Source organism: Tupaia chinensis, unplaced genomic scaffold, assembly GCF_000334495.1.
Source record: "Tupaia chinensis unplaced genomic scaffold, TupChi_1.0 Scaffold143651_1, whole genome shotgun sequence".
NCBI classification, from domain to species: Eukaryota; Metazoa; Chordata; class Mammalia; order Scandentia; family Tupaiidae; genus Tupaia; species Tupaia belangeri.
The window spans coordinates 2,462,617-2,475,700 of NW_006203500.1; the positions used below are offsets into that span (position 1 = coordinate 2,462,617).

General features: G+C 53.4%; 1 protein-coding gene across 4 annotated transcripts in view; it reads right to left on the reverse strand.

The window, feature by feature from the left end:
• The window catches only part of ATXN10 (ataxin 10), a 229,583-nt gene extending 224,959 nt beyond the window's left edge, over window positions 1-4,624 (reverse strand). For 2 of the 4 annotated variants that reach the window (XR_003547215.1, XM_027766759.1), the window contains exon 1: window positions 4,551-4,623. The gene's annotated coding sequence lies outside the window, so the exon portion shown is untranslated. Of the gene's footprint in view, window positions 1-4,550 lie in introns of all 4 variants that reach the window. The other 2 variants (XM_006164634.3, XM_006164633.3) reach the window with 2 other exon arrangements.
• Between the last annotated feature and the right edge of the window lie 8,460 nt (window positions 4,625-13,084).

Consider the following 13,084-nt stretch of genomic DNA (forward strand, 5'->3'; position numbering starts at 1 on the left):
GTCTCTCACTGCTGTCCGTCTCTCACTGCTGTCTGGCTCTCACTGCCGTCCGGCTCTCACTGCTGTCCATCTCGGTGCACGCTCCAGGGCTCCGTTTTGGTTTCGCAAACGCAGTAACTTCTCCAGTATCCCGAGGGATCCTGGGTAGAGGCTTTCGTGGCTGTTCAAGTTTTGGCTGTTCCTCCGACCTTCTGTTACCTATTCCCTTCATGGTGTCCCTTTGGGCGTGATGAGGTCTCTGGGGCGGGGGGCACAATTCCATTCTGGTGGGTCTCTAAGCTGGAGAGGAGAGCAGAGCAGGTGGAGACACATGGATGCCCGCTCCACTCAAGATGCTGCCCTCCACCCAGCTGTGGCCCTGCCAGAGGTTGGCTCCTGGACCTCGGCCTCCGAGCAAACCTCAGCTCTGCCGAGTCCTCTGTCTCAGGTATTCGTCAGCAACGCAACGATGGACAGAGACACACATTTCTGCCTGGAGCCACCGCATGGGTAGCAGCTCCCTCAGCATCAGAAAATGGGAGGTTTGTCTTTAGAGAAGCAGTTTTTGCTCCGTCTGGGGGCAGCCTCCTACACCACCCTGGGTTTTCGGCCAGGGAGCGGCTGACCCACTGGTCCAGAGACTGGCTTTTAAATTGATCTTGGAGAGACCCGTATTCACGTCTGCCTCCACACGTGTAGTGACAGAGCTTGGACAAGCCACCGCAGCTGCCTACACCTCTGTCTTTCGCTCCAGATGGTGGGGGTGATTCCATTGCTGCCAAGTGGCCACCCCTTCTCCCTCTGGTCTGTCTACACAGCACAGCATGGCAGGGGGAGGCTCCACAGCCATCACGTTCACAAGTCAACCATCTGACCCTTGCCAGAGCTAAGGGGGCCTCCACCAGGGACCCCATAGGCGTTTATACAATGCCCATGCCTTCCTTCCATGGCCTCACCCCCTCCCAGACTCTGTTCTGGGCTTCCTCAAGGACAGACCATGTGTTTGCTGTTCCCGCCAACAGCAGTTTACCTCATTTGCATATGGCTTTTTCATTCTAATTCCCTGGGCCCAGTTGCCAGGGTAACCAACAGCCAGGCCTGTTCCCTTCCTTCCTCCTCACTGCCAGGGAGACCAGGACGTTTCTGGGCCCTGGAGCCAAAGGGCTGCAGTTTCCTCTGGGGCATATCTGCTTCTGCCCCAGGCTCACTCCATTGCTCCTGGCCGATCTGGACGGTGCAGCCCTCTGATGCAGGAACCCAGTTCACACCATGCTCCCCCGCTGGGTGCTGTCCCCTCGAAGAGACTCACACGCGTGCCAGTGCCTCTGCTGACTGCGTTGGCGCAGCCTGTCCCCTTGTGGCTCCAGCTGCTGGCACCATCAGTCTGAGATCACAAACACCTTCCACCCACCCCCTTTTTAAAGCGATTTAAAATTAGAACCTCAGAAGCGTCTCATTGAACCCTGGGCTACAGACCGTTTGATTCCTGACATGCTCAGCTGAACAAATAGGTGAACGAATGAAGGCCACCGCCGTGTCCACGCCCCTACCGCCCCTGCCCACTGCCCCTGCTGTAGAGTTCGCAGCTTCACAGTGATCCAGGGGGCTGGGGTGGGGGAGGAGGCAGGGTCAGAACTCAGAAACAGCCGAGAAGAATCCGGATCTGCAGGCAAGCCACACAACACGCTCCTCCCTGTAGCTCCCAGGCATCCGAATAGCTCGCTTTTCCTGCAGACCCGTTAGAAGAGTACGGCACTGTGGAATGAGCAGTGTGGACAGGGAAGGTGATCATTCACGGGCTACCTCGGGGTCAACCTGGCAGGCCAGTTAGGGTGACCGCACATCGTCTGCATGGCCCCGACTCTGGGCAGGTCCCGACTCTGGGGAAGGGTGAGAGGAAAGACCTATAGTACCCCATCCTTTTTTCCCTTTAAAGATAGGGCCTTCCCCATGTACAGGTCCTCCTGCCTCAGCCCTCTGAGCAGCTGGGTGCACAGGTGCGTGCCAGCACTCCTGGCTCTTCTTTAGACAGGGCCTCACCATTCGTCCAGGCCAACCTTGACCTTGACCCTCCAGCCTCAGCCTGAGCTGCCGGGTTCACAGGAACATGCCACTGCACCTGGTCTTTAGGTCAGAACAGGAGCTGAACTCAGGCCTCCCACTTGGTCCCACAGTAACTCTTCAAATGACAGATTGAATCCTGCCTTAAAAGACTGCTACCTTAGAATGGCGTATTTCAAAAAACTGTGCTCCTTAACATTATGGGGCGGGTTTGAAGAAGGAGAGGAGAAAGACAGAGAGGAAAAGAGAGGAGAGGAGAGGGGAGGGGAGAGGAGGAGAGAGAGGGGAGGAGATGGAGGGGAGGAGGAGGGGAGGAGAGGAGGGGGAAGGAAGAGAGGAGAGATGAGGAAAAAAAGAGAGAGGAGAGGAGAGATGAGGAGAGGAGGGGAGGAGAGGGGCAGGGAGGGGAGGGGAGGAGGAAAGGTAAGAAACTAAGGAAAAGAAACTCTTAATTCCAGCTCAGCTTCTTAGGAGCGTTGTGGCCTTAGCCCAGCCGTGACCCCCAGAGGTGACCCTCTCACCTCTTGCCTGCGCACACAGCAAGCCCTTCATTCTTGCTCTAAGGAGTGGTGCCCACCCCAGTGTGAAGAGTTTGGTTTTGCACAAGGACACGCTTGCTGTGTGTCTCCGGTGTTAGAGAGGCCTCCAGTTGAAATGGCTTCTCTGGAGCCTTTGCTGTTGGGAACGAATAAAACCCTTCCAGAAATATCACCCCAGGACCCCAGCCCAGTGACCGCCAATCCCAGATCACGGCAGAGAAGCCTCCGGATCCCGGGAATGCATTGATGAGGCGAGGTGGAAGAGCGCGCGCTCGGCCTGCACCGAGACGGAGACAGCATTGGCGTCTTGGTGAGCAAGAGGAAATGGCAGCAAAATTCATCCAGTAGGGATTCGGAGGACAGGACGGTTCCCACATTCCAGACTTCTATTCCACAGGACATAAGGTTTTTTCCTGTCCCGCAAAAATGAGTCAGAGATTACCAGAAAGCTTATCGGGTCGTCTGCATCTTTCCTGCCCGCTCTCTATTACACAACAGTGACTGACACCAGCCGGCGTGTCTCGGAGAGCTCTGGGTGACCTTCACGGCTGGAGGTGAGGCCAGTGTTGGGGATCGCCCCGAGGAATGGGCACCCGGGTGTGTAGAGGGGGTGCAGTGGGAGTGAGGGGAGCCGATGGCTGGAGTTGCCAGGTGGGAGCTGGCTAGTGTTGGGCAGAGTCTGTTTCCAGCAGAGACTAGAAAGGAAGACTCTCATGACTGGAGGAGGGCGGTCTTCAGGGGGATACACCCCGGACAGCACTGCGAGAAGGACAAGCGTGTCCCCTGAAATGAGGGACTCAGTGCAAGAGCAGGGCACGTCCAGGCTGCTTCTTGCCGTGAGGGCCTCCCGAGTTCCTCTGCGAACAGGAGCCGCTGCCTCCACCCTCACATGGGGGAACCGAGTTTTCCTCTGCAAACAACGTGCAGCTGGACCCGGCGGGCTCCCGGAGAACATGGGTGACGTATGAATCCCTGTACATGAATACGTCCGAGGTAGAAGCTACGGCACAGCCTGAGAGGGCCCACCTGCCTTGGCACGCACTCCCCGCGTGGAGTTGGTGAAGCTGCTCCCACCTCCCAGAGAGGTTTGCCATGAAACCACTGGGACAAGGGCCTCTCCCCTCCCTGGCAGGATCCAACTCAGTGTCTAGCAATTCTTTCAAAATCCTCCCAAAGAGCCTTCTTCACCCGCATCCATTTTCCTATCTGAAAAATGGGCCTAACCATTAGTGCCTTGCAGGGTTTTAGTGAGAATGACGCAAGATGCTGAATGTAAGACCAGGGCATGGTGCCTGGCCTGCAAGAGGAGCTCAGGAAAGGTTTACTCCAGTTCTCTGTCTTCCCTGGGGACTTACTTTTGTGGGATCTCTTCACTCTCTGTCTCTTTTTCTTTTCAAAATTTTTTGGGCCATTTTCATAGTGCAGCAGTTAAGCCCCGTACATAGGGTATTGGTTCCTCATGGTCCACCATGGCTCCAGTACTGGCCCTGGCAGTTCGAAAAATATGCTGGAAGCACGTGCATGCACACCCCAAATCCTGGTGATAGGGAAAGGTAGGAAGAGGATTGCAGGGCTCACACCTCAGTGGGGATTAGGTGTTTTTCTCCCTGTCTCTGCTTCTGTCTCTGTCTCTGGTTGAGTGTGAGTATCCCTCAACACACACACACACACACACACACACACACACACACACACACGGCCAGCTTGTGGCAGAGAGGTTAAAGAAGCTGGATCTCACGTGACTGACTTCATGGTTCGAGTCTCATGTCAGCTAGTTAGAAAATCACACTGGGCGCATGTGCATGGGTGCCCAGAATCCCGACAGGAGACGAGGAGAAGGGATTGCAGGTGGCCACGTTTCCCCTGGGGGTCGGGATGAGTTCGCACTTTCTCCTGCTCTCTAGAGAACGCACATTCCCTATAGCAAAAATTAGAAAGAAAAAAGAAAGAAAGAAAAAGAAAAGGAATCACCTGAAGATGAGCGTTGTGAAACGTCCGTCCTGTGGAAGCTGCCCCGGGCCACGGTCTGCACTCTCTTCCTCTCAGCAGCCCGTGACAGGGCCTCAGCCTGTGCTCACTGTTCCTCCCACCAGAGCTGGCGCTGAGGCTGACTGGCTCCCAGAGCAGCCCTCCCTCCTGCAGAGCAGGCCTCCAGCCCCGCCCCGCCGCAAATGAGGCCTTTAGTCAGCAGCTGCCACTGCCAGCGTGAGCGTGTTTTATTTTACCTCCGGCCTCCAGGCATTCACGCCACTTCCCTGCGGTGAGTGGGACTCCGTGAGCACCTGCGATTCCTTGCTGACCTCTGGGCGAGGCGGTCCTGTGAGCACACAGGCATGGAGGAAGAAAAACAGGAGCCACCTCTTCCCCAGCAAGGAGGACAGCAGGGGCACTGCTGCCTGACCAGTCCCCGCTCTGCTGGACCTTGGCTGCCGCTGGAGGGGCACAGGGCAAGGCTTTGGTGGCCAGGACCTCGCACCATCGCCGTTGTCTCCCCAGGGCAGGGCCCTGGAAACCAGAGCAGCACCGCGTGCTGGGCGTGGACAGAGGCCAGGCCAGCTGTTGGCTGGTGCCTGCCAGGGCCTGGTGGTGCTGGTGCCTGACTGCAAGGACCTTGTGGGCCGCTTCCCAAGCTGGAGGTGACCGCGGCCAGCCTGAGGCAGGGCAGGTACATAGTTTCCTTGGCGCATGGTTCTGGCGCAAGCACCGTGGTGACAAGGGCTCAGGCGCGGAGCTGGACGTCTGGATGCAAGCCCGTTCTGCCACCCACAGGCTGTGACACGGGCAGTGGCAGAGCCTCTCCGAGACTGACATGAGCGCAAGGTCGCTTGTGAGTTCAGGTGCCTCCCGTGCTCCCTCCGTCAGCAACAGTGAGGAGCAGTGCCTTCGGCTCTGACTACGGAAGTCCAGACCCCTTCCTGCCTTCTCAGCTCCACCTTCACTCCTCCGTGGTTGGGGCAAGGACCCTGTCCCGTCCTCAAGACCGCCCCTGGCTGGCCTCCTGCAGAGTCCAATGGGCTGACTGGACATTCTGTCCATCTGGCTTCTGCTGGGCGCCTGGCACCAATGGCGGTGATGCCAACAGAGCTAGGTAACAGGGAGTGAGCGTGTCCCACGTGACTACAGCAAGCCTGTGAAGGCTGGTGGGGCCCAGCGTCCAGCTGCCTTGTTCGAACTCTTGTTCAAACTCTTGTTTGCCTCTGGGATAAAAGGCTCCATTTCCAGTAGTTTCAGAGGAATCGTCAGACACAAGCAAGGTGAGGTGAACGCCCAACAGAACCAGCAATAAAGAAACTGTACGGGGTTAGACAGTGGAGCGGTGATAGCAGACTGGACCCGCAGGGGAACGGCCCAAGTTCACGACCCAAGGTCTCCCTCTACGTGCCAGGCATGCATGTGTGTGTGATCTGGGCTTTCTGGGCTGGAGGTGGATCGCAGCATGAGAACCTTGTTGGATACTCAATAGTTTCGTTTATTTTAACAGTAGGGTTTTCCATATACACTCTCTATCATGTTATTTTTACTTTATTGTTTTAAAGGATTATGTATTTGGGAACCAGCAGTTAGTGTAATGGCTATGTCGCTGGACTCCCACGTAGTCGACCGCGGTTCGCGTCTCGGACCCGGTGGCTTAAATCTCACGCCGGGCGCGTGTGCGTGCGTGCCCAAGATCCCGAGAGGAGAATGGAGGAGAAGGGATTGCGGCGTGACCATCCCCTCTGGGGGGTGATTTCTTGCTTTCTGTCTCTCTGTCTCTCTCTGTCTGTCTGGCGAGCGCACGCGCCCTATATTGAAAACCTCTCCAAAAAATAAAAAAATTAAAAAAAAAGGATTATGTATTTCATTTCATTCATTCATTCATTTATTTTTAATTTGACCAAAGAGAGAGAGAGAGAGAGAGAGAAAGTGAGAAAGCAAGCTACCAGGTCTGGGACTCGATCCATGGTCAGCCATGTGGGAGTGTCCAGCGCCTCAATCACCATGCCACCTGCTGATTCCATTATTTTTATTCTTAATTGGTCTTTAAAGACCAGTGATGATTAAGAACCATCAATACGGTTGAATTTTATCAAAGGCTTTCTTTTTTGCTTCAGTGGACATGTTAACATGGTCTTTCTCCTTAGTTCTGTTATTCTGGTAAACTACGTTGATTGTTTTTTCAACTGTCGAGGCAATCTTGCGCTGCTGAAATAGACTGTACTGAACATAGGCATTACACTTTTAATATATCTCAGAATTTTCTTTTACTTTTTAATTGCCAGAGAGCATGTGCGCTTGCCAGGGAGTGAGAGAGAGAACCTCCCCAGCTCTTGTTACATTTAAAGCATCATTAGGCTTTGTAGTAATGGCCTCTTTCTATTTCTGATACTGGGTTTTAAAATTGAATCTTCTTCTGTTTTTTTGTTTTTTGGTTTTTGTTTTCCTGTTCCTTTGATCAGTCTTTTCAAGTTTGCTTATTTATTTCTTCCATAAGAGACAGAGAGAAACATCCCCAACGGGGTCTTTCACACTGCAACCCACCAACACGTGCCGCTGGCACCGGCAGGGCGACCTCAGAATGCAAACCCAGGACCTTCCCGTGTGGCCTCAGCACCACAGGGTATGGTGCTACTGCTGTGGCCATGGATGACCCATTCACTTGATCAGTCTTGGGGGAGATTATCAATTTTATTTTCCCCTGTAGGTTGCATGTGCTCGCCAGAGAGAGAAAGAGAGGGAAAGTGAGAAATCATCCCCTAGGAGGATGGCCACGCCACAATCCCTTCTCCTCCATTCTCCTCTCAGGATTTTCGGCATGTACACACATGTACTTGGCATGTTTTTCAAGCCACTGGGTCCCGGACTTGAACTGTGAAGTCGGCCATGTGGGATCCAGCCCCTTCATCTCCATGCCACCTACTGGCCGGGACTATCGGTTTTATTAATCTCCCCAGACACTTCCCCTGGCATTGTGCCTTTTCTCTACTGCACATCTGACCTCTCCTCGTTCGGTTTCTACTCTGGCTTTGATTACACTCTTCCCTCCGCCTCCTGCAGGGTAGCTAACTGGGCGTTTTCCAGTTTCATGAGAAACGATGCTCATCATTGAGTTCTTCTATCCTAACATGGGCATTTCATGCTAAACATGCCGCTCAACACTTCCTTAACGACTTCCCACAAGTTTCAATGCGTTTATTGTCATTCGCATCCAGTTCAAAGTATATTCTAGTGGCCACTGTGATTTCTTCTCTGACCCCCGGGTGATTCAGAAACATGTTGCTTAATTTCCAAACTCGTGGGGACTCTTTATCTTTCTGTTATTCGTTTCTTGTTTAATTGCACTGTGGTCAGAGTGCACACTCTCGTGGGCTCCTATCCCTTCCGAACCTGCTGAGGCAAGCCGGAGGACCCAGCAGAGGCCTATTTTGGTAACTGCTTCTTGGCTCCATTTTTCCCTCTGCAGCCCTGGAGCCATTGTCATCCCGCAGCTCAGCGTTGACTCCCTTACTGTTGCTTTTGATGGCTCGCATTTCCACACACACACCTAGGATTTACCCTGTCCGGTTCTTAGTCCTTGCTGTGGTTCAGTGCCTGCACCGGGGTCCCTTTCCTTCAGCCCGGAGAGGTTGCACAGGGGTCTCTGGGAGTGAGGGTCTGCTGGTAACAAATTCTCTTAAACTTGTTGGAAGACTCTTTGTTCTTCATTGCCAGAATGTGTGCACCCTTGCCAGAGAGACAGAGAGAGCGGGAGAGAGAGAAAGCACCCCCCAATGGGGCCTAGTCACCCCACAATCCTGTCGCCATTTCTCCCTCCTGTTGGGACTTGGGCACAGCAGCTGGTGTGTTTTTCAAGCTGATCGGCTGGGATTTAAACCACAGTGTTGGCTATGTGGAATCTGCAACCACAAGGCCTTGGGAGACATTTTTGTTTAATCTTCATTTCTGAAAAATATGCCCTTCACAAAGGTCACCAGGGTCCATTTGTGTTTTTTCTTCAGCAACCTAAAGTGTCCTCCCATAGTCTCCAGGATTCTAACCATGCGAATTGCTTTGCTCGTGTGAGCATCACCCCCTGGGCCAGGCCTTCTTCCGTGTCGTTCCAATCCAGATAGACGCGCCGCCCAGACAAGCACATCGCAGCTTCTGGGCCTTTGTGCTCATCCTTTAAAACAGCTGCTCTTCCCTCCTGCAGGGGCATGAGGTTAAGGTGTCTGGATTTATGTGGCCAGAATTCCATGGTTGGCATTCAGACCTGAAGGCTTAAAAAACACCCTGGGTCAATCTGCATGTGTGCCCAAAAATCTCTAGAGGAGACTGGAGGAGAAGGGATTGTGGCGTGGCCATCCCCCTGGGGGAGTGACTCACCGTCCCTCCTTCCCTGTCTCTGTCCGATGAGTATACGCACCCTATAGCAAAACTAAAAAACAAACAAAAAATACCAAAAAAAACACCCAAAAATCCATTCTTCCCATCCCCTCTGTCAGCTCCGTGTCCTGAGGAGCAGAGGGGAAGAGGCCACACGCTCTCCAGACACTGTCTCGGTGTTTTCCGGAAGGGCCCTAGAAGTTAAGAATGGCCTCCCCCCAGGTTGTGAGCCTCCTGAGCAGCAATGCAAGGGAGAGGAGACGCAGAGCTGAGACCTCGCCCACCCCTCGCCACGGACGGGGCCGGACCGTGTCTAGGCATGGGTGGGTGTCTGGGACCAAGACGGTGCTCTCATTTTCCCCGCACGTTTTCTCCTGCAGACATTACAGTGTTACAGCCAATAATGCCCGCCTGGCAGACACGAGACCAAAACGCTAAGGACGAAGCACGGCCTTACCACACCAGGGCAGGGCTCAAATCCGAGCCAGCGGAGTGGGTGTCCTGTTCCCATCCACACCGCACTCCCCACGGACCAGGCTAACTAGACAGAGCCGAAGAGATTATGTATTCGTGTCTGTGAAACAGCAGCACCAAGCCACCCCTCCCTTGCTCCTAAGGCTTCAGCGATGCCAGCCTCTTGTTCCAGCCTTGCCGGGCCGGCCATCAGTACCTGAGTGCCCCCTGCTCTTCACCCGCCAGCTCTCAGCCTGCAGCTCTGAGTTTAAATGTTCCTTTTAAAGTTGTCTGTTCGGACCCCACCCTCGATTTAGGTCGGATCCCCTCATTTGGGGTTCAGAAAACGATGCCCCAAGGTGGTGCACGGGCACGGGCAGGGCTCTGAAGTATCTCAGAACAAGTGCTCTGGCCTCCTGTCCTCTTGTCTCTTGCCTCTCCTTCTCTCCTGGCACAAGTCACAGAATCCGGAGTCCCTGTTCTCAAAGGCAGGTGGTAGAAAGTCAAACCTGTTTCCCCCAAGGAAGCCATTACGCCTAAAAATATGACCCCAACACACATACACACGTTTCTTTGTAAGAGCTGACCGTGAAGAAATTCTCTGACCTCCCTCCTGTGATAATGGGTCACAAGACTCTGGTTTCTTTCTTTTTTGTTTTTTTTCTTTTTCTTCTTCTTCTTTTTTTTTTTTTTTTTTTTAGAAAATTTTGCTATAGGGCTTGTGCGCTTGCCAGAGACAGGCAGAAAGCAAGAAATCACCCTGGGTTGGGGGGAGTTGTGGTGGCGGTGGCCACAGCGCAATCCCTTCTCCTCTATTCTCCTCTCAGGATTTTTGGGAACACATGCACATACGCCTGGCTTGAGTTCTAAGCTGCCAGATCTGGGATTCGAACCGCAGTTGACTATGTGGGAGTCCAGCCATGTAACCATTCCGCCATCTGCTGGTCCCATCAATCCTTGCTTCAGCAGTGGGCCTGCCTTTGTCTGGAAGGAAGGAACACCACGTGGAGAGGCCCAGAGGACCGAGAGCAGCCTGCTGGTTGTGGATCAGACCCCGTCTAGTCACATTCCACGTGGCTGTCCTCTCCCCTGGCACCCCTTCATAATCATGGAAAGCTTCCCTGAACTTTGGGTCTTCGTCTGAAGGTTCTCATGTCGGTTAAATTAATCTGTTGTTTTTTTCTTATTAACTTGTCTTTTGTCATAGGCATATCTGCTGTGACTGTAACGATACCTGTTTTTAAAATCATATCCTTTTGTTTCTTTCTAGAACTTTCCATTCTTTAAACGCATATAATGAGTTTTGTATTTATGTAGCGTGTGTTGCCTCCTCACCGACTTTGTTCCTGACTGTCCTCTAGCCCCCAGCAGGCCCCCTGGCACGATCGTCTCTTCTGCCGGTGGACCCCTCCCCGTCCCGCTTCCTTTCCCATTTCCTGCTTCTCCTGTGGGGGCGGCTAAGGCAGCTGCTGCCCTCCTTCTCTCCGTCCTCCTTCTAGTGGCGACAAGCCGGGGAATTTCCGGGGAGCTGCGCAGGTGAGTGGAGTCGGACACCTGGCATGATCGTACTGGCTGGATCCTAGCAGGGCACCTGGCAGCAGGGCTCGGTAACACGTTGGCCTGAGTCATCGTTGGCCAAAGACCGCCAAGGCCGCCAGGCTCCAGGACAGAACATGTGTGTGAGAAATGCCTCTCTGCTTCCGTGGCACACCCACCTTGCTCTCGGGTTCCACCAGAGAGGCCGGGTGGATGGGTGTGGTCACTGATCAAGGAGTGGGGCGGGTGGTAGAGTTAGAGATTTCTGTGCCAAACACGGGCTGGGTCTCATGTTCGAGAAGCTTAGGAGAAAACCCCACTCATGTGAGAATACTTTTACCACAAATACTTTCATCATATCTGTGTGAAGTCAGGTCTTCACAGCTGGTTTCGGTGTCTTTGGAGTAAAAACTCTATTATCTTTTCCTTCTGTATCCCCTGAAACCCCTGTCCCACTGCTGGGTCCAGTAAGGGCTCAGAGAAACAGCCTTGTCTTCCAGCCCACGCTGGAACAGAAGTGGTAACCGGTAACTGCTTTGAGCCAGGCTTGCAGACAGCGCGGACACGATCCCTCACTTCCGACCAAGTGATCGTTCTTTCTTTGAACATCTATCTGACAAACGAGTGGCTCAGGGCCTGGCCTTGCCATCTCAGCCCCTCCAGTAAGAAGAGACCCGGATACTCTCCAGTCAGGGCATAGCTCCAGCCTCTCGACTTAGGGTGGAAGTAAAAACAGGGGAAAAGCAAAACCAAATCCAAGAAAGTGAGTCATCTCTTCATGACATGGAAAACTGTTACTCAAGGTGTTGAGATGTAAAATTGTGCCCCCTCTTCTGCACCCCGGGGCTTGCTGACAGGCGAGGTCAAGGCTGTGTCTGCAGGCTGTTTTCCACCCTGTGGGCTCCCTGGCTGGCAGGCTCTGCACCTGCAGTGCATCGGCCACACACATTCATCGCAGCGGGTGGCACTGCAGGCCCTACTTGTGCTGGGCTGGTCTCTCTCTCCAACTCCTTTTCTGGGGCTGTCTAGAACAAAACAAACCCCCAAACCACTAGTGAAATGGGATATAACAAATCAGTGAAAATACTGCAGGAGAGCATGTTTGCTTCTGCAAAATATTTCCAGAAACTCAGGCAGTTCCCAGTCCGAATGACTGGACGGCTGCTGGGGCTGGGGTGGCTATCGCCATGCCACCTCACGGGGCCAGCTTCCCAGGACTCAGGAGCCACCTGAGAAAGGTCAGAAAGTAAAGTGACTTTAGCAAGGTGAATTTGCAGTGCTCACATTGTGGCTGCTTCGTTAATTAATCACACCTAAGGAAGGAATAGCACCTTGAGCACAAATACATGCAAATACCCTGGGTGGCTTGCAGAGGCATGAATTGTTCCTCTACGGCTCTGCAGGGACAGGGCCTGGGCCCCGCTCCCAGCGCACCCCGAGGAGGGCTTTCTTGCAGCTTTGAAAGACTCCTTTTTCCTCCACCTTTTTGGGATGCTACTGTAGCTACCGGAGGCACACTGAATAAAATTCACATCTCTTTAGGGGATGACAAAGATTCTTTGCTTAGCCAAACTGTGACCAGTCTTCTGAATTTCCCCCAGGCCCATCTGTGCACTTTCTCGTGAAATCCAGCTTTAGCACCTTTGTGCCCCGGCCCCGGTTCTTCAGCCTCCATCGGCCCCTAGGTGGTCTGATCTCTGGCCTGTCTTCAGTGAGAATCCTTTAGGGTGGTTTAGCCAGGATCCTCCTGACCCCTGCTGTTACTCTTAGTAATTTTCAATCCACGAGCCCCATCTGCTCCTTGGCTATAAACCCTCACCTGCCCCCACTCAACCATCTGGGTTTGGGTTTCCTAAGACGCTTCTGGAAAGCCAGAGTCCCTTTCCTTTCCCCTCCCGTCCCCAGGCCACACGCTGCACCTTGGCTCCGGGGTCTGAGGTAAGCCCAGAGTTTGGTCAGATCCCAGGGGGATCTGGAGCCCCACCACAGGCCCTCAAAGGGCTGTCTCTGAAAGTGGGCATAGCCTGGGTCCTGGACCACATATGAGGTCACAGGAATGATCCCCCAAAAGACTTGATTATTTACTTTTTAACTTATTTACTTTTTTCTTTGTATAACAGAAGGTAATCACAGTGTATGTGTGTGCTCCCAAGAAAGGGACAGAAGAGCACTCT